The sequence below is a fragment of the Chionomys nivalis genome, chromosome 2 (genome assembly GCF_950005125.1).
Source record: "Chionomys nivalis chromosome 2, mChiNiv1.1, whole genome shotgun sequence".
Taxonomy (NCBI): Eukaryota; Metazoa; Chordata; class Mammalia; order Rodentia; family Cricetidae; genus Chionomys; species Chionomys nivalis.
In genome coordinates, this window is record NC_080087.1 from 10,264,813 (window position 1) to 10,291,588 (window position 26,776).

At 47.9% G+C, this 26,776-nt stretch overlaps 1 protein-coding gene across 1 annotated transcript in view; it reads left to right on the plus strand.

The window, feature by feature from the left end:
- Positions 1–1,219: 1,219 nt before the first annotated feature.
- Positions 1,220–26,776, plus strand: part of Agpat4 (1-acylglycerol-3-phosphate O-acyltransferase 4) — a 98,751-nt gene continuing 73,194 nt past the window's right edge. Inside the window, exon 1 of the mRNA XM_057762904.1 lies at positions 1,220–1,367. The gene's annotated coding sequence lies outside the window, so the exon portion shown is untranslated. The remainder of the gene's footprint in view (positions 1,368–26,776) is intronic.

The window sequence follows — 26,776 nt, forward strand, 5'->3', positions numbered from 1 at the left end:
GAGGGTGGTTGTGCCTTGTCAGATGTGGATGCTGGAAACCGAACCCTGTCCTTTTCAAGAGCAGTAAGCACTCTTAACCAGTGAGTATCTCATCTCTAGTACTTCCAGGAAACTTTACCAACATCCTTTTACTAGCCGATCAAGTTGATTTTCACACCCCACCTTTTCTTGGTTGGTTTTGGTTTGGATTGTTCCACTCCCACTCCTTTCTGCATTGTTCTCACATTCCAGATGATTTCCTGGACGTCAAAGTAGAAACCCTGTTTCCTGTTTCTTGAGTGCCTTCCCCGTCTTGGACCCTGTCTGCATCGTGCTGTTTGCCGTGAGGTTCTATAGTACTTAGAAACTCCGCAATACTGTGAACACATCCAGAGAGCAGAACGGAACACCGGGGCTTTCTTTCTGTAAATACAAAAACATCTGTGACAGTGGCTGGGAGAGCGCGCTTTTGAAGGGCACTTTAAGCACCCTGTGATTGAAATCACCTTTCCAGGAATGTCACGCACCTGGCCTTTGCTCGCTTCCCAACCGTCGTCCCTCCTTTAAAGTTTCACGATTCTATTTTGTTTAAAAGGGCTGCTCAGACCCTTGCTAACACCTGCGTGAAATGCCAAGTGCATGCGCGGGTTGTTGCGTGTGCGCAACTGCAGCGGTAGTCGGCCCTGGTGCCTGACTTTGGAGGAGAGCATCCATCCACTCGAGCTCCTGGCATCCACGGTCTGCACACCTTGGTCTTGGGAGCGCTGGGTGTGATCTTGGAAGGGGCTTCCGGGCTCAACAAGTGAAAGAGTCACAGCCTCATTCTAAGCATGGGGCGGAGGGGGGCAGAAGAGGTGAGGAGGGCACTAGGGTGCTCGGGCTTCCGCCCTCATCCTCTTCTCGCTGAACGAAACAGGAGGGCGATTTCCAGGGCAGGAGGCCGAGGTTGCTCAGGCCTTTTCTGCGCGGGGACGCAACAGGGTTCGTGAGCTGGGCAAGCGCCGCCAGGCCACTGGGCTGGCTTTGTTGTCCACACGGGCGACTTCCCGATCCCATCTGAATCCAACAGGAGGCCGAGCCGGACACTTCCTCACACCCATTGGAAGGAGAAGAAGGTGACTCAGGTTACACGGGTCCTTTGAGCGTCCCTCCCCACAACTAAGTCGAAGCTTTAAAAGGAAGTGACATGGGTGGGGAGAGACGTCAGCCGAGGACCACCTTTTTTTCCCCTCCCCGAAGGGTCCACCCCTTTGGGTGGAGTCTCGCTTTTTCTTTCGCGTGTTGGCTGACTTACAGCTTCTCTAAAGTAGAGGCAGTTTCTGAACCCTAGGCAGCTGCCTCGCAGTTCTAGCTGGTGAGCGCCAATGCACAGCGCTGCCGGGAACGAGGTAGGTGGTGTCCCTGCGATTTCCAGGCACCTTCTCCTGGGGTGGGGCGTGCAATGATCAGATGTCCTTCTCTAGCAGGGTTTCCTCAGCTCGGCAGGTTTTCCTCAGACTTTGGAAGGGATGGGCTCGGGGCAGGCTGGGGGACTGGTGTGGTGGTGGTGAATGATGCCGGGTGGGGAGCGGGGTACAGGGGCTCCGCTGAGGACCACTGCTTTGTCCCGGGTGGTGAGGTGCCTTTTGGGGCTCTGCGAGCACCCCTCCCAGGGTGGAAGCGTTTGTTTGGCCACCAGTGAAGCTGTAGAGAATCCTCTTGATACATACACGGGCTCTCTTTTGTGTTCGTGCAACACGTTCTTCTGTCTCTGGTGTTTCTATGACAACCACAAAAATATACTCCACAAAATACAGCCCCGATCTAAATTGATTTATTTGTATTTCCTTCCTGGGCTTGGCCTGGCTGGGCCCCGCTGGAGCGCGGCATGACTCTGTAGATACCCCCTCCTCGTTTTCATTTTGGTTTTTCCCTATCGCAGAAGGGCTGGGGGAGGGGAGTTGTCAAGGAAACAGGCATTTGTAATCACCGCGGTATTTACTTAATTTTATGCTATTTTATGCTTCTGGGTTCTCCATCAGATGTCGAGATTTTTAAAGGGTGTGCGGTTGATGTTTATGAAGCTTTCCGGCGTTTGGGGTAGTTTTAAAAAACTTAAGAATTTCTTAAGACGTGCTACTGGACAAGCTAAGGGGGGGGGGAAGGAGGGTTTAACTCTTTACAGGCCGGGAGGACTTTGAAATAAAGTTTTGGAAAGTACCTGAAATTCACAATGATAAATACGTTATCAGCTGCGCAGGCTTGCCCACAAGTCTAAACATGTATGAGTCTTGGCTCTGCTCTGAACTTCATTTAGCCACAAATCAAAGTGCGGTTAATGTAAGGCATGTTAACTACCTAGCAGGATCCCTAGTGACCTCTTGCTTGGATCTGCCCTCCGTTACCCAGTATGTGTTACCCAGTGCTCATCCTCCAGTCTTCCCAAACCTGGAAGGATCTGCTCACCTGAAAAGTAATCAGCCAGCATCCTCAGCTAGTGAAAAAGTTACCTTAAGGGAAACCGAGCATGCTTGTCTCTGTGTGTAGGAGGCAGGCTCCAGTGCATGTGTCTCTGACGTGTGGAGGAGGCAGGCTCCAGTGCATGCGTGTCCAGTGCACGTGTGTCTCTGTAGGAGGCAGGCTCCAGTGCACATGTGTCTCTGACGTGTGTAGGAGGCAGGCTCCAGTGCATGCATGTCCAGTGCACATGTCTCTCTGTGTAGGAGGCAGGCTCCAGTGCACATGTGTCTCTGTGTGTAGGAGGTAGGCTCCAGTGCACGTGTGTCTCTGTGTTGGAGGCAGGCTCCAGTGCATGCGTGTCCAGTGCATGTGTGTCTTTGTGTGTAGGTGGCAGGTTCCAGTGTACTTGTGTCTCTGTGTGTTGGAGGCAGGCTCCTATGCATGCCTGTCTCTGTGTAGGAGGCAGTCTCCAGTGTATGTGTGTCTCTGTGTACAATGTGGGGAGGTGGGGGATAATGGGTGGGGTGGGGGCAAGGTTCCTGTTTGAAAAAAAAAATCAGGAATCCCAAGTTAAAAGCTGATATCCTTCTGATCCACCTGGGGAGATAAACAAACCTTCAGAAGAAAACTAAGACCTGAGAGAAAATTACCACCTACCTAGTGATAAACAGGGGTAAATAGTTCATTGCCCCCAGGCAGGCCCATTAGCAGGTGTGGCTTGAGTCCCTCTGAAGAAAGCCTTGGTGATGGGCCTTCCTCTTGCTGACACCAGAATTATCTCTTTAATGGCACTGAGTAGAGTCTTGAATTTTTGAGGTTGTCTGTAGGTAGAATTTCAAAGGCCTCCGGATACCTTCAGGCTATGAAAGCCCAAACTGTGGCTTTGAACCCCAGTCCCCTGACTACGTGGAATCAGGAAGGACCAGGGGTTTTTTTGAATGTTCCTTATCTAACTTCTGTTACCTCTGTCTGAAAAGTTGACCCTATAGTGCCGCAGGTCTTAGGCCTTTCAGATAGAGAAGTTCTCTGTCAAGGGAGCTGTGCAGCAGCACAGAGTCAGAGGGCTGGGTTTGTTGCTCAGTGGTAGAAAACTTGCCTAACATCCTTAGGAGCCCTCAAAACGAACAAATCACCAAACTAGTGAAAAATGGGGTTAAAGACAAGTGAACTAGGTGACAGGTTCAGAGCATAAAAACATCTGCTTTCTTTTTGCCAAGCACAAGTTAGCATACTGCCTGACATTGGGCACCTCTGACCTGTGGAAGACAGGTGGAGCTTTGTGGAAGCAAGGTACCTCAGGATGACCCCCAGAAGGCCAGCCTGTGCCATAGCCTTGGCTTGGAATCTGGGGCGGGGGTGGGGGAGAAGTGGGGTGGCATCTTGATCATCCATCTCGGCCATTGCTTTAAATCACGAATGCTCTCGGAACTGGAATTGGCTAAGGTAACATTGTAGCACCTACTGTGTACTGAAGGGAGATCTAGTGGCAGGGGAGAAAAGTCATGTGTGTTTCTGAGTGACTCTTGATGGGTGGTGGCTAAGCCTGCGCAGTCATCCTCTGACATTGGGAGACCCTGTGTCGGTCCAGCTCAGCAGTTTTCATCCGCACTGAGTCAATTTGGAAAGCTAGCATTAGACCAGGAGATTCCATTTTCTGGGGACGGCAAGCCTGGGCTGTGGGGAAAAGGGGTTCCTGCTCGGCCTCTCTTGGGATGTGTAACTATTGTGTATCTCCTATGTGTCAGGGGCTATGGACACATCAAGTTAAGCCTTACAGTTTTAAATCATGTGGGGAGGGTTTTAAGAGAGTTTAAAGGCTGACCAATCTCTTTATTTCTTCTAATGGCAAAATAAAAGAAAATGCCATAAAATGAGAGTGATTTTTGTTGATGCTGCTTCTACCCTACCCAAGAATGCACTCTTGTATCACAGAGATTTCTTGTCTGTTTTCTCATTCTTTTAATTTGTTCTAGTACCTTCCTGGACCCTGAGCCCTGTTAATGCCCATTGACTCGTCCACTTTTGTACATACGTCCACCCGTGTCTGTTGTCCATTGGCCCTTCATATAGTGTGTGTGTCCTGGGTACGTGCTCAGGAGCTGGCACATGGAAAGCCCCCTCACCCTGAGATACTGATAGAAACATCCACTAGCTGGTGACCCGACTGTTGTTTCCACAATTATCTTTTATACGTATAGGTTGCACTGGGCATTGGGGGAGTAGTGGTTAGCTATTGACTGACTTGCCTCGCTTTCTCTATTGGTTGAACACAAGGCTGGGAAACATCTCTTAATTAACCTGAACAGGAGGGAACGGGACCCTGAATGCAGGACCCGAATGAGAATAGAGGCCATGCAGAGCGAGGTAGTGTTGCTGCCTGGGGACTGTGGCTCTTCCTGGCAGATACAGATATAGTTTGCTGTTTTGTTTTTGGATCTCTCATGTTCTTTGGAGTTAGCCCATGAAACCAGAGACCCCTCATCACCTCAGGCAGGCTGCAGCCACAGCAGCTCACCTCCAGACCCTGGAACATCAAACAACCTCCTGCTATCTCAATGTATTTCCTGGGGTCAGAAGGTTTTCTCAGCAGACTGATCTTACCCTACAGTCGACACATCTGCCTGGAAGTGACTTGGCGCCCTGACAAAAGATTCCCAGGAAAAACACCCTCTTCGGCCTGCCTGCTTGACCTTGGGAGGAAACTTTTTTAGTTTCCCTTCCCATTTTCTTTGTTATTTTAATCTCTGAGGAGATTAGCCTCAAAGGAATCTGCTGTCCCTCCCCTGGGGTAGACCCTGCAAACCCCATCGCCTAAAGAAGAATTAGGGACTTTGAAGAGCTGTTCTGCCTCCCTCAGTTTGGGTGTTACTGGTGACCTGCTGAGGCACTGATGGACTGGCCATTGTGTAGAATCCATGAGAATGCTAGGGGCCCCTCTTTGTTGAGGGCTTCCTCTACGTCAGCTGATTGGTCGAACTTCAGGGAATCAAGTTTGTTTTGTGCTCCTTACAAATTTGCATGTAAAAGCTAACGTCACGGCCCATTGTTCAAACACAGGTTAGTAAAGGGACCCCTCTGGGGTTTGAACTCTCGCTTCCCAGAATCTTGCCTTGGAGTGACAGAAGATGCCTCTTCTGCTCTGATAACTTCTTTCTCTGTGTCCTAGTCCCAAGTACACAGCCTAGAGCCGTGGTTCTCAACCTTCCTAATACTGCGACCCCTTAATACATACAGTTCCTCATGCTGTAGTGACCCCAACCATACAATTATTTTCATTGCTACTTCATAACTGTAATTTTGCTACCATTATGAGTCATAATGTAAATATTTTCAGAGATGGAGGTTTGCCAAAGGGGTTGAGACCCACAGGTTGAGAACCACTGGCCTAGAAAACAATGGACCCGTGGGACTGACTTTCTCTCTCTCTCTCTCTCTCTCTCTCTCTCTCTCTCTCTTTCTTTCTTTCTTTCTTTGTTGTGGGGTGGGGAGGCTTAAGGGGGAGACAGGATTCATATATCAAGAACTGGCCTTTAAACTCCCTATGTAGCTGAGGATGGCCTGGAACTCCTGATCTTCCCGCTCCACATTCCAAATGCAGTTTCAAGTGGGCACTACAAGGATACCCTTTTTTTGCAGTCCGAGAGGGGGTGATTAAGGTGGTGCTCAACCACCGGAAGTCCATCCCCAGCCGAAGGAGAGAAACAATGTGTTTTAGGCGCGCAAATCTCTACCCTCTGGATCTTCCCCCAGGTGCCTTTCTTACTTATTTTTAAGCCTGCAGACGTTTCAGAAGTTGGAGAAGCAGAAGCAGTGCGGGGAAGACAAGCCGTTGTCATTCTGGGGAGTGTTGTAGTTTTCTGGGAGACCGTGTGGTCAGGGAAAGACATTGCAGGGCACACAGTAAAACCAGTATGAACTGCAGTCAAGACCTGTGTTTACCCAAGGAGCCAGCCTGCCTGAGTCACTTCTAATTAAGGACCCCTGCTGCTGCCCTAGTCCTGCCGGCCAAGACGGTCGGAGCCCTGGAGCCCGGCTTTCCTCACGTACAAGACCCGGTTTAAAATGCAGATTTATCATCTGTGAAGATGCCTCCAGGCTTTATCTTGGACAAGCTTTGAAATGTAAATGGGAGAGAAGAATTGACAGGGGTGCAGTCTGGTCTGCTTCACCTCTCTGGGCGCATTGTGAGCAGTCAATTCCCTACGGGCAGGAGGCTAACCAAGGCTGATGAAATTTTAAAGAACCAAGCACATTTTCCAAGGACGCACGCTATAGCTTAGCACACACAATCAATGCCACTGTCAAAACTTTTGCCCTGGATCCTGGTTGGCTGACTATCGCCCTAGCCCCTCCTTCCCTTCCCTGTTGTGAGGAAGGGGGAGCATGGGTGGGAGGGTTCAGGAGAAAGGCGAGGCCACGCAGGTGTTAGTTACTCTTGGTGCAGTGATGAAATCCCTGAGGAGAGTGAGTTAAGGATGGTGAAGGCTTCTTTGGGCTCACACTTCAAGGGCACACATGGCAACAGTGTAGGCAGGAGGCAACCGCATTTTCATTCAGAAAGTGAGAGAGATAGAGACAATGAACCTTGGTGTGTCCCTCACTTTTTCTCCCTTTTATTCAGACCAGGGCCTTATGCATGTGGAAATAAGTTGGCTACATTTAAGCTGGGTCTTCATGCCTCAGTTAACCCCAGCCACAAACTCTGTCAGAGGCTAGTCTCCTAGGTTAGCTCTAGGTTCTGTTGACAGTCCATGTGGACTGTCACATCTTCTCGGTAACCCTGAGTCCATCTCTCTCTCCCTGATGTTCTCCGCCCACCCTTCTAGAAAGAGTGGCCGGGCATAGTTGTGCCATGTGGCATTACCGAATGCCATGCCAGGTTCTTATGGACAGTGTGGGCTTCTTAAAGAACCATAGTTGGCACAGAAGAGGGCAACACACACGATAAGGGAGTCCTTGGTTGAGAAAAGATGGGTGCAAGGCTGTCTGAGGAGCTGCCTATCTGTGTGCCTCCCGGTCAGGCTTCCCACGTGTCCTTCCTTAAAGGCAAGACTTCTCTGCCGCATCACAGTTGACTTTTGGGGACAAATAGCTCTTGTTTGTGAGGCTGTCCTGTGCAAGATAATCTGATAACTCCATCCTGCCATGAGATGCCAGGAGTAGTAAGACCTCCCACTGTGGCCCTAATAATCTAGAATGTTCCAGAAATTGCTAGATACATCCTTCAGGGATAAATTTTCCCACCAAAACTGAGAGTCACTGTGCGAGATAATTTCTGCTTATGACTCCAGGAATTCATCTGTTTGCTTTCTGGCTGGAAGGAAACAATCTTTTAGGGCTTATATGCATAAGTCCCACCTACATAAGTTTTGCCCCTCCCCCCTATGAGGCAACGGCCTGATTTAAATTCCTAGATACTTGCTTAAGAATTGAAAAATGGCCGGGCGATGGTGGCGCACTCCTTTAATCCCAGCACTCAGGAGGCAGAGGCAGGCGGATCTCTGTGAGTTCGAGACCAGCCTGGTCTACAGAGCTAGTTCCAGGACAGGCTCCAAAACCACAGAGAAACCCTGTCTCGAAAAACCAAAAAAAAAAAAAAAAAAGAATTGAAAAATGCCGGCCAAGTAAAAAGTAGACATGGAGTCAACAAGCCCATATTGAAAGAGTTCATGCCTTCTGTCCCGGGAGCTGGTGGCTGGTTGTGTTGAGAGCCTCTCTGACACTGGAGAAAAGGGCAGGTTTCCTGTGCTGTCCTTTCCAGCAGTCCCTTGTCACGTGAGGCTCCGTTCTGCCACACAGTCATTTCTCGAAGCCACGTCCCTCTGTTAGCAGCCACTAGATACTGAGTGTTTTGCATAGTGTCTGTCAGTCAACCTATCCCTCCTCTGGCTGTGGAGGTTATAGATTATCTTCTCTGGTTTGATGGAAGCTGAAGTCCCAGGGCTAAGAGTCCTCAAGCACCCCGAGTGGGCTGTGCACGGGATAAGATGACCGCACACACTGCCCAGCCTCACCTTTCTCCGGATTGATGCAGATCTCCTCCTGCTGTGGAAAAGACTTCTCTGAGATTCAAAATGAAATGTACATAGACTTTTTTTTTTCTTTTTCATTCTCACCCCAGTGACTTGGGGGGAAAGACTGGAAAAAAAAATCACAGAGACCAAATTATATAACAAACAGTGTGTGATCCCTTAAAGCCCAGTTTGGCCTCCTGCTGTAGAGGACGAACACGGTTCACGTTTTAGTGAGGTTGGGAGAGAGGACAATGGAAGGTTTCGAGTATGCCCAGTTGTTTGGTTCTTTATTAATTACGGATTTTGCATCATTGAGCCTCCCCACCCCTGTCCCTGTTCCTTCTCTCCTCTTCCATGTCTGAACTGTGGTGTCTGGTCCTTGACAGCTCCCATCTTGCTTCATCCCTTTCCTCCCTTCACTACTCTGTCAGGTCAGACCCGCCTGTGTCCTGGGGATGCTGCCTGTGTCCTGGGGGTGCTGAGGCAGTTTCCAGCCGAGCTGTTGTTTCCTCTGTTTGTTACTCAGTTTCCACCTGCCAATCAACCATGTCCTATCCTGGTCAACACTAACGGGACATAGATATTCCATCCATGAGAACCAAGGTTGCCACCTGCTTTTTGATTTGGTCACTCTCGGAACAGTGTACACACACGCACACACACGCACACACACGCACAAGTGGGGATCCTTTTAGGGACCGACCATGAGGAGAGCATGGTGCCGAGGGAAACAGGGTTGGGATACATGGTCTGGGTTTGGCCCAGACCTTAGTGTCTGTCCATGAGACCTTGAACACGGACCAAGAGCTGCTTCCTGGCACATGCTGCCCCTGGCACAAGGGGCTGGCTCATCTGATGTCCCTATGAGTGTTGCCTTTGTTTCCTTTGTGGTCAGCAAGGCGTCCAGGGCCAATGCAAACTTTGTAACCAAGGCACCAGCTTTGGGGCCATCTGTGGTGTGCAGACTGAACTCGGTCTTCTCTCTGAGGTCTCAGTGGTGCTGAAAGAGCTAAGGGAAAGACTTTGAAATGTTGAAACAACCAGATGTGGCTGCATTCCCAGTATTCTGGAGGCAGAGACAGGAGGATCAGAAGTTCAAAGCTATCTCCAAGTGCACACAGCTTTTGAGGCTAAGCTTGGTCTATGCGAGATCCTGATTTGTAAAACCAAAAGCAGGCTGGTAGGATGTCTCAGCGGGTAGCTACTTTCTGCCAAGCCCAATGTGGCTGAGGGAGGGAACTACCTTCTGTACATTTTCCTTCTGACACCCACAGGGGTGCTGGAGCATGCAGTGCCCTTGCCCCCAAAAATAAATGCTGGGGAAAAAAAGCAACAACAACAAACAAAAGCTCACAGAAGGCACTTGGTGCTTAGCTACTCCCCTGCTTGGGGAATATTTCTGGGATATTTTTGAGGAGAAACCCAAGTTGGATGGTCTCTTGGTAACTCTGGGAAGGAAGGCATGCTTGCTGGACCCAGTCCTCCCGTGCTTGTCTCTTTACTCTCTATCTCCAGATGTGAGTTTGAGTTCTAGAAGGGTCAGCAGGTGCATGAGACACAAGCACCCCAAGACCGTTCTTGCCATGGCTGCTTTGCATTCCTGGTCTGTTTTCTGCCAATGGCACATTTAGTGAGGTCTGTTCTTTCTCATCTCCTCTCTGGTCACATACCCTTTAGGGTCTTCCTCATTTCTGCTGGAATGAACTCCATTCTGGGTTATTCTCAGACACCCTGGTCTTCCTGTCATCATGGACAGAGACTGCTTAAGTCATAATAGAAGGGCAAGTTGTTTCTTGACTCCAGGATCCCTGCTCTGGGGTTAAGGTCAGTTGGTACCTTCACACTATAGCTCCTCCAGGTACTAGGAGCTCGGGGTTTCATGTTGTAAGAATTTGGAAACAGCCAAGGGTCCACTCATAAGTAAAGAGAAAAGGAAAAAAAAACAGACCAGTCTCACCACAGGAACACCCCTCATGACCTGGTTTTGAGTGTTTTTAATAGGGGGGAAGGTTCCAGTTGTCTAGATGTGTTTCTCTGATCAGTACACATTCCCAGACAGAGATAGGGTGATGTTGCTGCGGTTTCCCATGTGAAATGCAGCTTCTCCACACTACAGTGTCGGCTGGGTTGTGGAAGGTGGAACATCCTCCTTTTGGACCCAGGGCTGTGCTAAAGCCTCCTCCATCAGGTGGGTGAGCCTACGCTCTATCCTACTATGACCAGAATACTCAGGAGCCACAGTTGGATGTCCCTTGAGAACAGTGGAGGGAAGGGACCAACCACCACCTATCTGAATATTTTTCTAGCATCAGTCCTGGCCAGGCCTGCACAGGACACGGCGTGTACAAGGCTGGAAAACTGTCCTTGCTTAAGGACTCCATCTTTGTGGAAGGCAGAGGGATGGGAGGTGGGAGTTAACATTTCATCCTCATATCTGAGATCCTAGGCTGCCCTTCACGTCACTGACCTTGGAGAAGGTGCTCCTTTCTATGCTCTGCTTGAATTCTGTAGCAAGGATCTCCACAGTGTAGAAGCAACCCCGAAAAGGCCGGCAGAGTGCGGAGGGAGATGGCATAGGCTCTGCAGGGTTTTGAAGGGTGAGCACTCATGCACAGTCAAGAGTGCTGTGAGGGGAGAGGCACAGACAGAGGGGATGGAGAACACGTTGTCCAGAAGTATGAGCGTGAAGGCCACTTCGGAATTCTGTAAGTGGGAAGAACCCCCTGCCCTCACTGCTGCCCTGCCCTGTGCTGGTCTCTGTCTCCTTTTCAATACACACCGTACAGAAGAGAGGCAGTTAGCATCAACTTTGTTACTTGAATTTATTACCATTCTTTCTTAGAGTATAGCAAACTCCTTGGGAGGTTCAGTGTCCTGCTCTCCTGCAAGGTGCTTCCAGAAGCATTTTTTTTGAGGAGCAAAGGGCTCCCCCATCACAGCTACTCATCTGAAGCCCACGTTGCACCCCAGCACCCAGCTGCTGGACCAGGTGCTTTTGTTCAGGTGAGGTGAGGGCTCCTATGTCTTGCTGCATTTCAAAGTGGTATGAAAATTAGTTCCAATCTTCATCTCAAATCTTTGCGTCGGAGATCCCTCCACAAGGCGAGTCCTAAGGGTCTGTGAGCAGAAGAGTCACATGCTCAGTCCCGGCGCCGAGGTCACACAAGTGCAATTGAGCTAGTTTCTGACTTTGAAAAGTCCTGTTCTGATGATGCACATGGGCTTTCTGAGAATTATAGATGTCGTCCTGGTTGGTCAGAGTGCGGTAATAATGGGTCAGTTAGGGTCAGGGTGGCTTCATAGACTCCTCAATTAGTCCATCACCGTGTAGGACCAGCCCTTTGAGTAAAGCTGTACACATCCAGTCCTCGTGGTCCTTGGGAAAGAAGCCCCACTTTTTCAATTGGCCAGGCCCAGAATCCTCACGGCTCATCCTGTGTCAAGTCTAGAGTTTACTTGGTTTCCCCGGTGCCAGCTTGTGGAGGGTGCCCACAGGCCTCCTGGAATTCTCTGTGGCCTTGCAAGCTCTTGACCCGGAGGCCGCTGACTACCTAGGAGGTATTTGAGGTGTGGCTGGCTTTAGAGACAAGAGTCCCTGTGTAAGTAACTAAGGCTAACCTGGAACCTACTCTGCAGTCATTTTAAGGAACAGAAACAAGTTAAGTTTCTGCCTTGATCCACCATTATCCATGTGTGAGATTTCATGGGGAGTTTAGCTTGGGTATAAGTACAATTCTCTGGGCTCACATAATGGGAGAGTCATGGGTAGCACCTCTCTTCCAGTATGTGGCTTAGACTCAAATCTGTCACTATGGACAGCCAGGTCATATGGTGTCATCTCAGTGTAGGAGGACCCTGTGCTGTCAAACCATGAGACACCCAGCTTCACTGCTGTGATGGCTGGTAACACCATGTGTTGTCTGCTTGGACAGCCTGACAATCCCATTTACAGGAAATTTGTTTTCAGACAGGAAAGGATGGTTCAGGGTAAGGATGAAATTCCTGCCATCTTGAGTTGTTTCTAGTGTTCCTACGAAGACAAAGAAATGTTCAAGGAGCAGGAGAACCTAAGATTCTCACCTGGAGCCCTGGTTCTTTGGCTTTGGGAGGTCTTAGGGAGATTGGCAAAGTTCCACAAGCTCAGGGATGAAGAAAATGCCTGTTTTCAGATCCTCTAGAGCGGCCAGGCAGTGGTGGCTCACACCTTTAATCCCAACACTCAGGAGGCAGAGGCAAATGGATCTCTGTGAGCTTGAGGCCAGCCTGGTCTACAGAGCGGGTTCCAGGAGAACCAGGGTTGTTATACAGAGAAACCCTGTCTGAAAACAAACAACTTCAAAACCTCAGGAGTGTGAAGGCCAGAACTTTGGTTCAGTTGTGCTGGACCATTCTGGGCCAGCACTGCATATGCTAAGCTTGTCTATGCCACTGGGACTGGGGCTGGTAAGCCATTTGAGAAGATGCCAAAGCAAGGGTGTTGTTTGGTGGCAGCATTTTTGATGGACTGTGTCACCTCCTAATGTCTCGTATGTATGATGGAGACGTAGAGCTTGGGAGACCAGGCACATGGAGAGCCAGGCCAGATGATGGGACAAGTTTGTCTTGGAAGGCCAGGCACATTGAGAGTGAGGCCAGACAAGAGGACAAAGCTGTTGTGGCTTGTTTTCTAGTTCCTGTCGTTCCCGTTCCCATTCTTCCTGTCCGCATTCCTTTACATCTATGTGAGGAAATTTAAATGAGCTTCTCATAGCCAAAGACTTTTTCTTGGTGTTGACATTTCAATCATTTAAAGTGTTTTCTTTCTTCCTTGCATTGGTTCATTTATGATATTTATTACATTTGTTTTATTTTACTCTGTGTGTGTGTGTGTGTATGCGTGTATATGTGTACGTGCCATAGCACACATGCAGTCAGAGGACAACTTATAAGAATTGATTCTCTCCTTCCACCATGGATGTTCCAGAGCTCAAACTGAGGTTCCAGGGATCAAACTCAGGTTGTCAGCTTAGCAAGTGCCCTTACCCTCTAGTCAGCAGTTCTCAACCTTCCTAACGCTGCAACCCTTTAATATAACTCCTAATGTTGTGGTGGCCCCCAGCCATAAGAATATTTTTGTTACTGCTTCATAACTGTAATTGTGCTACTGTTAAGAATCATAACGTAAATATCTGCATTTTCCTATGGCCTAAAGTGACCCCACTTTGAAAGGGTCATTTGACCCAAAGGGGTCATGACTCACATGTTGAGAATCACTGCCCTTATTTTAAAAGTTTTATGACATTATTGAGATAGCTTTTTTTTTTTTTTTGGTGTGAAGGTCAATAAAACTGCATAGTTTAGTGAGTTTGGTTGATCATGTACTTACTATGTGACCATCACCACAACCTGGCTTAGAACCTTCTGTTGGTTGCTAAATCCTTTGCACCACATCAGTCCATCCTTCCTTAGTCCCTGGGTCCAAACCATCAGTGACCCAGGTCCTAAATGCAGTTTCGCCTTGACTAGCTGTTGCAGGTCCGTGAGCCAACACTGTCATATTCTGGTTCTGGTATCTTCAGGGTCCACCCTGCCTCACGTGGGACGGCACTGGCTCCTTTGCCGTGGCGAGCGTCATCACGATGGGGCTGCTTTATTCGTCACTCACCCATTCCGCGGGTAGTGTGCATCTGGGATTGGTTAATTTCCTCATGTTAATTTCCGTCTTTGTCTCTTATTAAAAGTTAGAAGCAATTCCCATTCCTCTCGCCACGTCAGCTCCACCTCAGCAGTCTTTGCAGAAGGCAAGCATTTCTATGAGTGACAGCTAGAGAGGCTTCTTCACAAAACCATGGTGGTATTCTCCCCACTGACTCCACCAAGGGAAGCCTGTAGCAACTCCTCATCCATAGTCTTCCTCCACAGTGCTCGCTGAGCCACCCTCACGGCTCCAGGGACACTGACTATGAGGAGTCAGCTTCCTCCCCGTCTCTTCCCTCATGTATTTGAGTCATGAGGCTTCATGGGCGTTACAGCCTGGTGAGTCTGCCCACAGTCACCCACTGCATCTTACCATGGGTGACAGCTGGTGAGTCTGGCACACACAGTCACCTGTCACATCCATTAGTGAGCACCGCCCTTACCACGGGTGACAGCAGAAAATGTAATAGCAGGTTTTCGGAGTAGCCTTTCGTGAAGAGAAACGATCCCAGGTCCTCCTGCTCAAGGTTTCCTTTGAGACTTCGTGCCAAGCCTGGTTTTTCCTAATGGAAGCGATTTCTTCTGCTTGGCACACAGGCCTCTGCTTGGCATGCTTTTGATAGACTGTCGACAGAGTCACTGTGACTTCCACAGCCCTTCCCACCTGCTGACTGTGCTCAGGGCAGGGTGATGCTGGACCTGACTTTCGTTTCTGCTCCGGATTCACAGATGTGTCAGTGTAGGAAGGTCCCTGGAGCTGACATCTGCCAGGGCCCTTTGATGACATGGCTGAGGACTGATTGCCTTCTCTGTAAGGCCTGGTTCATTTCCTTGTTAAAATAATACTCTACACCATATCTGCCCACTTTTCCACATGGACCTAAGCTGCTTGTGCTTATGGCTTGTCTTCTGTAGGACCAATGTTGTGTGTGTGCACGTGTGTGTGTGCACATTACTGTTATTTATGGGTGTGTGCAGGTGTGCATATGTGTGCGTATATTTGTGTGCATGCGTGTGTGTGTGTATGACATCCAGAGGTTGACATCAGCTATTTCCTTGCTTGCTTCTCAACCTTAATTTTTGAGACAGGGTCTCCCAGAGAAGCTGGAACACATTCATGACAACAGGCTGGCTCGCTAGCAAGCTCTGGGGGCCCATCTGCCTTCTTCTCCCCAGTGCTGGGGTTGCATGTACACACCTCTGTCTCTGCCTCTTCCATGAGTGCTGGAGGTATGAACTCGGTCCTCATCCTGTGCCACTCACACGGAGCCATCTTCCAAAGCATCTTCACAGCCCTGCTTTAGCACTACCCTCAGGGGGGCAGCAATGGCCTGTGGTGTGTTCTGTCATTTGCAAAATCTGCTAAATGGTGTGAGGTGCAGCCCTTTGTGTTTCCAGAGCCTCTGAGTTGCCAGGATTTACTTTCTTAGAAATAGAGTTCTGAGACCAGGAACTGCCTCCAGAAAGTCCTAGCCTTCAGCACTGAACCTGGGGCTCCAGTCTGCCACTGGGCAATGGTCTTTAATTAAATTATGATTAGCATAAGTCTTGGCACCAAGGCTTAAGAGACGAAGTTCTACGTTCTCTTAGTAAAACCTCAGGATTTGCTAAATCATGCTACTGAGAAGAGACAATGAAAGAGTGCCCAGAGCTTCTAGAAGAATTCTCTTCCCTCTGTGCTCTGCCCTCGGTCATGTTTACTGTGAGCAGAAGAGCGGGGGCACCGTCAAGCACACAGTAGGTGCTCCACAGATGGTAGTTAGAATTGCCCGTGGGTGCAGACATGTATACCTTTAACTGCTTGCCATGTTCCCGCCAGTTTTCTTATTAGATGTTCTCAGCGGTTTTGTGAGTCAGGTCAGGAGGAACTGTGAAAGAGGAACCAAGGTTCTGAGAGGGTTGGGGATGGACAACAGGGCAATTAATGGCTGAAGAAACTCAAATCGGAGAGCTTCCCTGGGCCTTCGTTCTTTACCTGTAAAATGAACATATAAATAAACCAGGAATAACAGATCACAAAGTGATCATCAAGTGGTGACTATAGCCTGGCTCATGAATTCTAAAAACGCATTCCGAGTGGTTGGAGAGACAGGTGTCCTTAAGAGCACTGGCTACTTGTGCAGGGGACCCAGGTTAGCAGTTACGTTATCATAAAATAATTCAACAATGTTCACTGGGCACCTTCAAATAATTGTAGCCTGCAGGAAGAGGAAAAGCTTTGTCCACAATGTCAACCACTTCATTATTTATTCTTGAAAAGAAAAACAAAAGAACAAAACAAAGATAGGTGTGGAGGTGTGGTCTTGTAGTTCAAGACTCTGAAGCAGGAGGCTCCCCCAGAGTTCAAGGCAAGCCTGGGCTACACAGTGAGCCTCAGGTCACCCTGGGCTGCAAGGCAAAACTCTGTCTTTTTTTTTTTTTTTTTTTTATGTATACAATATTCTGTGTGTATGCCTGCAGGCCAGAAGAGGGCAACAGACCTCATTACAGATGGTTGTGAGCCACCATGTGGTTGCTGGGAATTGAACTCAGGACCTTTGGAAGAGCAGGCAATGCTCTTAACCTCTGAGCTATCTCTCCAGCCCAAAACTCTGTCTTATAAAAAAAGGAAACAAGAAGAAAAACTTAAATATACAATGACAAAGCAAAGAGGTAGTGATTCCCATAGCCTCGTGTGCCTGCTCCTTGGATAGTTGCATTGCTACATGGACAGTTACATGTTAGGGTTAAAGAAAGAACACTGAAATTGCTTACAAGATTGTAACCATGATTAAAAGCAAAGTTTCCCCTGCAATGAGTTAGCTAGCAGGATCAAAGCAAAGCCTTCTATGATGTACTAAAAACTAAAAGAAAAGACGCCCAAGGAGGTTAGAGTGTCCCTGGTAGATCTGTGTTCTACATCTTCGAGCTTTTTCCTAGTGTGTGTGAATTACCGTAATAATGGGGATAATTTCAAAGCATTCATGACTCTGTGACTGATAAATGACTCATGCAGATAGTACAGAATCCTGTTTTAATGGAAAACTCCTTTCTAAAAGGACGAGTCTGTCACCTGTGAGCTCCTCCATCTAATATCTGGGGCTTAGGTAGCTCATTTGCTTTCTTGTGACATTTGAGTCTGCTTGATAGATGGCTTGGTACTTCCACAACTTTGCCATGAAGAGGCTCTTTGTGACACTTGTGGGGTGCAGCGGGTAGGGTGACAATCCTGTAGGTTTGTCTGGTCTTTGGAAGCAGGCGCCATGATGTGGCCCCTGCCCCGTGCTAGCTCCAGTAGCAAAGGGCAGAAGGTCCGTCTGCTCCTGCGTTCCTCTCAGGTTCTTTGGGAATTCAGAGCCATCAGCCTGGAAATTTAATTATGTTACATCATCTAGAAATTGAGATCCAATCAACGTTTATTGAGGACCCGTGTGTTCTGTGAGGGGGGAAGGGGTGGTAGTCTCTCCCAACTGCTGTATAACCTGTTAATTGCATTACATCATTAGATACAGCCTCTAGAAAAGGCCCATTGGAATCACAGGTCTAACGTAATTCGTGCAGAAAGCGACCTCCAAAACGTGAAAAATCAATTTAAAAAACCCTTAAATTACATTTACTATGTGTGCATTACACAGAGGAACACCATATGGCACATGTAGAGGTCAGAGGACTCTTGCAGAAGTGGCTCCCTCCTCCTGCCAGGTGCGCGTGGGGGGGGGGGGGCTTCTTGTTTGTTTCCCAGCCGCCCAGGCCCAAAATAATCACATAGAAGCTGTACTAATTAAAACACTGCTTGGCCTATTAGCTTATGCATATTTCTAGCTAACTCTTACATCTTAAATTACCCCATCTCTATTAATCCATGCATCATCATGAGCTACATGGCGTCTCCCTGACTCTGCCTTCCTTCTTTTCTTCTCTGTCTCTGCTTGGAATTCCTGCCTTGCTCTATCCTGACCTGTCATAGGCCCAAGCATTCTTTATTCATTAACCAATGAAAGCAGCACAGATACAGAAGGACCTCCCACACAAGGTCCCAGGATCAAACTTGGGTTTCTGACTTAGTGGCAAGTTCCTTTACCAACTGCTCCATTTTTGGGACCCCAAGCAATGGATTTCGTTTTACTGATTTTAAAGTTAGCATACAAAATAATGACTTCTATCAGGATGTTTCATACATCTGTAACAGTGAATTTTTCAACTTAATAATGAATGAACTCCAACAACAGCCAACCTAGTGAATGAACAAAATTATCAATGAATGAGTAAGTGAGTGTATGACTTAGGAATCCCATCCTGGGCTCCGCCTAGAACCTGGTACGCCATCACCACTTCGTGAAAGTCTGTGTGGCTCCTGAACTGTAGGACTGAAGACGAGACAGGGAGTGTGAAGGCCCTGCTTCATGCATCGTCATCTCTGTTAATATTAATGAGGCTTTTCGAGGAACTGCGAGTCCGCAGTGACCCCGAAAGCATCCTTCAGACCTGAGTGCTTTGATGTGCTTGCGGCTGCGTTCCGGGGCTGTCGAGAAACAAGGGTACTGTAAGTCAACTTATTTCGGGCCCTCACAGCCAGCACTTCTGTCTCCAATAAATGATTCATGTCAGAGAAGCACCTAAGTGCATTCGCGTCCTAGCGCGGCTCTCCAGGTCCATTACGGTTGAGTCTACTTGGGGGAAATGGCCTGGGTTGGTTTGACATCCCGGTATGAAAATCAAAGCAAAGATATTTTTCAAAGGTAGTTACATTGATCGCTCACTGATTCCACTGTCCTTACCAAAAAAGGAAGATTAGCAGAGGCAGTCTCTCCAAGAATTCAGGAGTCAAGGGCACCTCACAATAGGGACAAGGAGAAAGAAGAGCCCAGCTGCCGGTATCTGAGATGCAGAAGGGGAAGAAATGCCTGTTTGCCCCAGCCAGCCTCTTCTGGGTGGAACGTCCCTGGGTCAGCACTGAAGACAGGTTCCTGTGGCCCAATGGCCCCATCACCACACTTTCCTTGGACTCTCGGTCTGGGTGTCTACCACCCCAAGTACAAATGTGTGGCACGAATTCTAATTGGTATTAATAATAAAAACCCAGAGTCAGATATAGGGGTTAATGCTGAAGATCAGAGAAGCCGAGCGGCCAGCCACTAGAGAGTTCTTTTACCTCCAGTGCTCATACTGAAGGGGTGATCTTGTCTTTACTGCATCCTCAGACTGCATGCTCCTTGTAGTCCCCTCTCTGCCTTATAGACCCCTCTCTGCCCTACAGACCCCTCTCTGCCCAGCCATATCACTCCTGTCTCCAACTCTCTAGTGCTGGGGTTAAAGTTGTGTAATCCCAAGTGCTGAGATCACCTTTGTGTGAGCTCTGATCCTCTTTAGATGGATTCAGTCTCGTGCGGCCTTGAACTAACAGATTCCTCTGCATCTGTCTCCCAAGTTCTAGGATTAAAGGTGTGTGCCAACACTGCTTGGCCTCTAGTGGTTTAGCTCTGCATTCTGATCTTCAGGCAAGCTTTATTTATTAAAACACAAAGTATCACTACACAGATGCATGTTTGCTTCCACAAACCCGAACACGAGGGTGCAGGGCGTGTGGATAAGTGCCCACATATACATTTTCTGGTCTATGAAACTGAGCTGATAACAGGGTCTGTAGTCTGTCCACAGGGTTTCTGCCCATCCTGGACCCGTGGGAGAGTCGGGACATGGGGAGGTCAGTGATTTTTGGAGACAGACGAGGAAACTGAGATTTGGCAAAGATGCTCAAGATTCAACCCCACATGTTCTGACTGTAGGGATCCTCCTCCTTTTGCACTTACGTATCCCACCATACAGAGCCCAGTTTCTAGGCTGTCAGGTATCCCATGGCAACACAAAGTACATCTCTTCTTAATGACTTTTCTCAAAGCTTGTTGGTTTGTCGAGTGTCTCCTGCCTGTGTGGCTTGTTATTGGCTTCTGAGCTGTGGTTCCTCTCACTTCAGGTCTGAGAGAATTTATCTCCAACCCAGTAACCTCCACAGGGCTGGAAGCTGAACTGTCTATATGGTTCACTGTCTCTGTTGGTTTCCAGCCATGGCATGTGGCCACAGGTAATCTTTTATCCTGTGTGAGATGGAGTCCTAATGGAGCCCTTGGCCCAGACAGGCTGGGCAGTTGGGACCAGAACAGTAGTAGGCAATGTGCCATCCTACTCCCTTTCAAGATATGAAGAGGACTGGTTTGGCTGCGCTGGTGGCTGGAGTTCCTCCCCCATAGTGTCCGGCCTGCCTGTCTGTCACAGGGCAGCAGGATGTGGCTCTGTCACCTTGCTGGAATCCAGTTAAGGATCACAGAGAACCGAAACAATCATGGTTAATGCCTTTCCCCATAGTCATCAAGAATGGGAGTACTGGTCTAGAGACATGGTTCAGCATTTAAGAACACTGGCTGCTCTTGCAGAATAACCAGGTTCAAGTCCCAGCACCCACATAGCTGCTCACAACTGTTTGTAACTCCAGTTCCAAGGCATCAAACACCTTCTGGCCTCTGGATATCAGATACATGTAATTCATAGTCATTCATGCAGGCAAAACACTCATATACATACAAAATAAATCAATTTTTTTAAAAAGGAAAATGCTAGATGATAAAATAACTTCAAGGTAATTCCCAACAAAGTTCTGAAAATTTTCCTAAGTCCTAATTTCAGGACAAGATGAAGAAAAGTCTGACTAATTCAAACTGATGACCAGAGGCACAGAAGAAAAGGTAAGAAAAAGATCTCTGAGTTTAAAATCCCGTGGTTGAAATGGTTGAGACCTCAAAGTTTTAAATTTATGTTTTGTTTTTTAGAAATATTTGTGCATACATCATGAGATGTGTCAGGTGTTGGACCCATGACTAAACATGAAATCCATGTGTATTTCATGTTCTTTACACACATAACCTGAAGGTGATCTTAGATAATAATTTTAATAACTTTGTGCATAAAACTTTGTATTTAGGTTTTCAGAGAAATGCTTATCCTATAATGAAGACACTGGGGGCTTTGGGAAGCAGAGGTGGAGTATCAGAGGGAGAGCCGCCTATAGCAGGGGTGAAGGCAGAGGGTAGGGTTTGTGGCTGCACTTGGCGCTCTCTATCAAGAAGGCTGACGATTGTAGCTCCATTAAAGTAGTGTAAAACCCAAGGTTCACTGATGGCTGGCTGGACACTGCATGTTCAAGGTCACACAGTTCAGACGGGGCACTCCACTGATGTGTCTATCTGCAACTCTGTTGAGGACAATGTGAGAAGGAGAGCAGTGGCCACCCGCAAGGCTGCTGGCCCTGGCCAGTGACAGCAGGAGTAGACCAGGAAGTATTTAGTGTAGGGAATAAAGTTCTCAGTTTCCAGTGTCAAATGCCAACACCATTTCCTTCACGCCTACCTCTCTAGGCCCAGAGGTGGGGTGGTCAGCCATTTCCCCACTTCGATGGCCCCAGTGGAAGGTGTGGCTACCTCTCCTGTTCCTCAGCCTCCATGTGCCGCCATCATAGGCTTATGACCCATCAACTAAGGCCCCTATGGATGGCGGTTGTCACGATGATGAAGATCACAGCAACATCCAGTTCCAGTTCAGCATTTGCTGTTCCCCTCCTGTGTTTGGAATGTTTCATTTATTAGTCAACCATCTCATGCAAAGCAGGGGGACACGGAGAGGGTCATCCGTTTAGAAGGCGAATTTTCCTTTTTGCATTATAGGTTTGGGTTTTAGTGTTGTAGGAACTTATTACATTTTTTTTCTCCAGTTTTTATTGGACTCAGCAAACTTTAATAATACACAGTCCAGGCTTGGGAGATGGCTCAGTACATTAAAATGTTTGTTGCTCAAACATAAGGACCTTATGTTTGGCACCCATATCTAAAGGTGGGCATACAGCACGTGCCTGTAACCCCAGCTCCAGGAGGGTGGAGAGGGGAGACCCTCAGGGTTTCACTGGCCAGTCAGTCTAGTTTAGCAGGGCTTTCAGGTTCAGTACAAGATCCTATCTGAGAAAATGAGGCGGAGACTTTCTGAGGGACCTCTGGCTTCTGCAGGCACTCACACCGTACACCTGTACACCACATGTTATATTATTTCCACTGAGCATCTTTTAAAGTAGCTGTTGGCAACGAGACCAGCCAACCCGATTCTGCAGGCTGTGTGTAAACATGGTGGTCAGCACCTGTGAGGGTCCAGCCCTCAGGGAGGAGGGGAGAGCAGGGTCAGGGTCGAAGACCATGAACATCCTGCTTGGAAGAAGGGCACCTCTGGGATGCTCTGGGACTGCCAAAGGACTGCTCAACTCACCATCACCCTACCTCAGACATGGGACCAGTGATGGGAATCTGGAGCAGTCCTGTGAGACGGAAGAAGTTCATGGTGAAGTTGCCCTTGTAGGGCCTCTTGTCTTACAGGGAATGTCACAGCGATTGACACCAGGAGGCCTGGTCCACATCTGGCCCTGCCTCGACCCTCCATTTAACCTTTTCCCCTTAGCTGGGCTATGGACATCTGTTTGTTGGTGCAGTCAAAGGATGCTCTTCCCCTCATGACTTCGTTGTGAGAATGGGATACATTTGTGATAGGGGTCTGACCTCATCAGCTTCTGTTTGGAGAACCTGGGATGTTTCAGTCTGAGAGCTCTTGTCTCATACAAGTTCAAGCTTCCGAAGACCCAGCAAATGTTGAACACGATTCCCTTACCTGCCTTGGGGGCTCACAGCTATAATCCCTGCGTCAGGGAGGCAGAGACATGAAGACTACTTAGTGAGTTCCTGAGCTCAGTGTGAGACCCTTCTCAAGGAAAAAGAAAAGAAAGAAAGGGTCCCGGGGGCAGTCCAGCAGATGGAGGTGCTGTCATAGAAAAGTCTGACCAGCCCTCCCATTCCCAGAGCCATGTACAGGATGGAGAATGATCTCACTGACTCATCCTCTGAACTCCACCTGCATATTCAGATCCTCCCTTCCCCCCATGTCCCCATCAGAAAAAGAAAGATAATCTTTCTGCCTCTATTTTCTCCTCTTATCTGTTTTTCTGAGTTTTCATTTCCATGAATATAAAGCTTTATTCCTGTAAGCATCTCAGAACTATTAAATATAAACAAAGATTTTGTAGGCTGCTGCTCGTTTGTTCCCGGCTGCTTAGACCCGAAATAATCACACAGAAACCATATTATTTAAATCACTGATTGGGCTATTAGCTCTAGCTTCTTACTAGTTATCTCTTACATCTTAATTTAACCGATTTTTATTAATCTGTGTTTTGCCATGTGGCTGTGGCTTAACCAGCAAGGTTCCAGCTTATCTGTCCCTGGCTGTGGCAATATGACATCTCCTTAACTCTGCCTTCTTTCTCCCAGCATTCAGTTTAGTGTGTCGCCCCCCCCCCCAAGCTCTGTTCTGCCCTATCACAGGCCCCAAAACAGCTTCTTTATTAACCAATGGTAGTCACAGCATACAGAGGTGTAGGAATCCCACATCACAAAGATGTATATTTTCTGTGTCCTGTGTTTTTACTTTCCTGTAGCTAGATCCTGGAGAAGGGTGAAGGCTGTTCATTAGAGGACAGAATGAAGCCCAGAGTGATTTATGGGCTCCGTGGTTGGGCATTCTTTAATGGACATCATGTACCATACAGAGGATTTGGACAGTGTCCTATTCTAAGAAATTTTAAAACAAGCTAATTTTATGTAAGACTCTGCCAAACCATTAGACACTGATGGTATTTTAATTGAAGAATATTTTGGTTCAAGATGGTCCTGTGGACGGTTAAATTCAGTCTAGAACACTTTTTCTCTGTCGTTTTTTGGGCCTTAGGCCAACACCATTGCAGAGATTCTAAAACCTGAACCTAGCCTGTTTGTCAGGACTAGCCAGCCTACTTGGGCTTGCAGACTCCTTGCCATCTCTGCGGAGAATGGCTAAACTCCTCCAGCTGACATGCATCCAGTGATCAGAATGCTCTGTACCCCAAAATGACTTCACTCATTCCTCCCAGGATGGCGTCACTCCCGTCCGCACTGCCCCTGGCTGTTCTCTGCCCCACAGGCCACCAACACTGGCCTAGAAACTGAATTTGTCAACTGCCCCAACTTTAGCTGCTTCTGCAATTGCCAGCCGTTGAAGTTGCACTTGCTCACATTTATCTGGGCCTCCTTGAGGACTTTTTCTGCAGGCAGTGTTGTGGAAGGGTTTGGAATGGACCTGGTAGCTTACCTTTGTCCATTCTTCCTGAGGTGGGCACCTGGGGTCAGGCTGCAGACATGCTGGTGTGCACAAGCACGGTATGCATATATGTAGAGGTGAGTGCACGCACATATGTGGGATGTGTGCTATATGTGAACAAGTATGTGTATGCATGTGTGTTTGGTGTGTACATTCCTATAGTATGTAAATGCATGTATGTATGGGATGCATTGTGATATCTGCTGTTGACATTCTGGCTCAGCCTTTGGTGTTCTTGCTCCAGTTATTTCGGAATTGTAATTCTGTGTAACTTTGCACCCTTTGTCATTTTATATCACAGTGAAAATGTATCCTTCCCACTACAGATCTGCTGCAGGACAGTTCACCTTCTACTTGAGATGGATCACCAGGGGCTGGTCTGATCGATCGAGTAGTTTGAAGATATTTAGGGCCCTGCATGTGCTTAATTGCAAAAGGACAAATGAGCTTGTGCTCCCACGGAAGCCATGGGTGCTACTGTGCCTCAGTTCCTTCAGAATGGAGCATTATAGTGTAAACAAATGAGCTTTGTTTGAGCTTCAGCTTCCTTGTTCTCTCTGTGCATCTTGTACAGTGCTCTGGGTATGGAGCCTCTAAGGTCCTCAGGTGGTGGTACTGCTGGTGCTGGGCTGGCATGGAACTTTCAACAATTCTTGTTTGTTTGTTTGTTTGTTGAGACAGAGTTTCTCTGTGAAGCTTTGGCCATCCTGGAACTTTCTCTGGAGACTAGGCTGGTCTTGAACTCATGAAGATCAGCCCATTTTTGCCTCCCAAGTACTGAGATTAAAGGCATGCCCCATTATCGCCCAACCAAGTTAATCAATTCTTATAGGTTGATTTGCTTAGAAGACAGGAAGAGGTTTGGCCTCTCTAAGCACCTGGCCTAATTGGGTGCTAAGGCATGATAGATAGATAGATAGATAGATAGATAGATAGATAGATAGATAGCACTATAATGTGCAACAGATAGATAGGCAGATGATAGATAAATAGATGGTAGATATAGATAAATAAATAGAGGATAGATGATAGTGCAATAGATAGATAGACAGACGGACAGGCAGATGATGGGTGGGTTGTGGGAGGGTGGATGGATGGAGGACTTTAAAATGAAACTGTTGCCTCCTGATCCTAGTTTGGACTCGGCCTCTCCTCCTGAGTGTGGTTGTCCTCACGCTTTCTTCATAGCTGCAGATCCTGGATGAGGCAGAGGGTGTAACTCTCCTGTTTGCTTCTACTCTGTCTCTGTCTAAAGAAGGGTACAGTTCAAACTCTTCTGCTTAAGCATCCATAACATGTCAAGACTATGAAGGCCATGTGTATGCATGTGCACCTGTGTAGCTCAGTGTCTGTAAACTCCATGCTAGATGTGCTACCTAAGGAATCCAACGAGTTGGTGGCTTCAGCTGGTTTGCACTTTAATGTCCGATTATCAGTTGACAAAGGAGATACAGTCATGTAAATTGTACAAAATTTTATTTATTTTTTTCTTTTATATGCATGCGTGTGTGTATGTGTGTGTGTATGTGTATGTATGATGTGATATGCACATTGTGCCTGCAGAAGCCAGAAGAGGGCATCAGAATCTCTAGAATGGGAGTTACAGATGCTTGAGAGTTACCATGTGTGTGCTGGGAATTGAACCCACGTCCTCTGTAGGAACAGCAAGTGCCTTGACCATGGAGCTGTCTTATCAGCCTGGTCATTAGAGTTTCTGAGGTGCATCATCTTCCATCCTAAGACCCTACCAGGAAGCAAAAATGAGAAAGAAAGCATGGAGAACGGGCATCATGACCTGCTTTGAGAACACACCGAGGAGATGCCAACATCTAAGTAAGATGGATGGAGGATCTAAGAGGAGGAAGAGTCTACCCACAGCCCGCAGCTTCCCCTAAATTCTTCCTTCTTGCTTTCTTGTTTTATTGGAAGTGAGAGAACTCCTGTGTTGCAGGCATCATGCTGGTATAGCAGACATGATATTCCCCTCACCCTTAGAACTGCCTGGGTTAGATAGAGCCACTCTGATTTCTCAGAAAGGAGCTTAGAGAAATGGCCAAGCTTGAATTTGTGTCTAGGCTGCCAGGATCCCTGGTTTATAGTGCCCTGTTCCATGGTGCCCTGTGGAACTTGGGTTCTCCATAGTCCCAACTTCTTCATATTCCAGGATTCCCTTGCTACTGACTGGGGGATGATCCCTCTTTTCATCTCAGTTAGTAGGCAGCATGCTCTTCCTCCCTTACAGACATGTGGGTGCCTCCCCTTCACCCTGCATGCTTGTCAATAGCCACATCAACCTCCGAGAGCTGGAATAGGGATCAGTCAAGCTCTGTTCCCGCAGGACTGGTCTCAGTCTTTTGGCAGAGAAAAACAGTAAATCACAGAACTAAGCCGTAACTCTCCCGCCAGTTAAGGCACTATTAGTAGATGGTTGTGGATTGACCATAGAGTAGAGGTGAGTTCTATCGCTC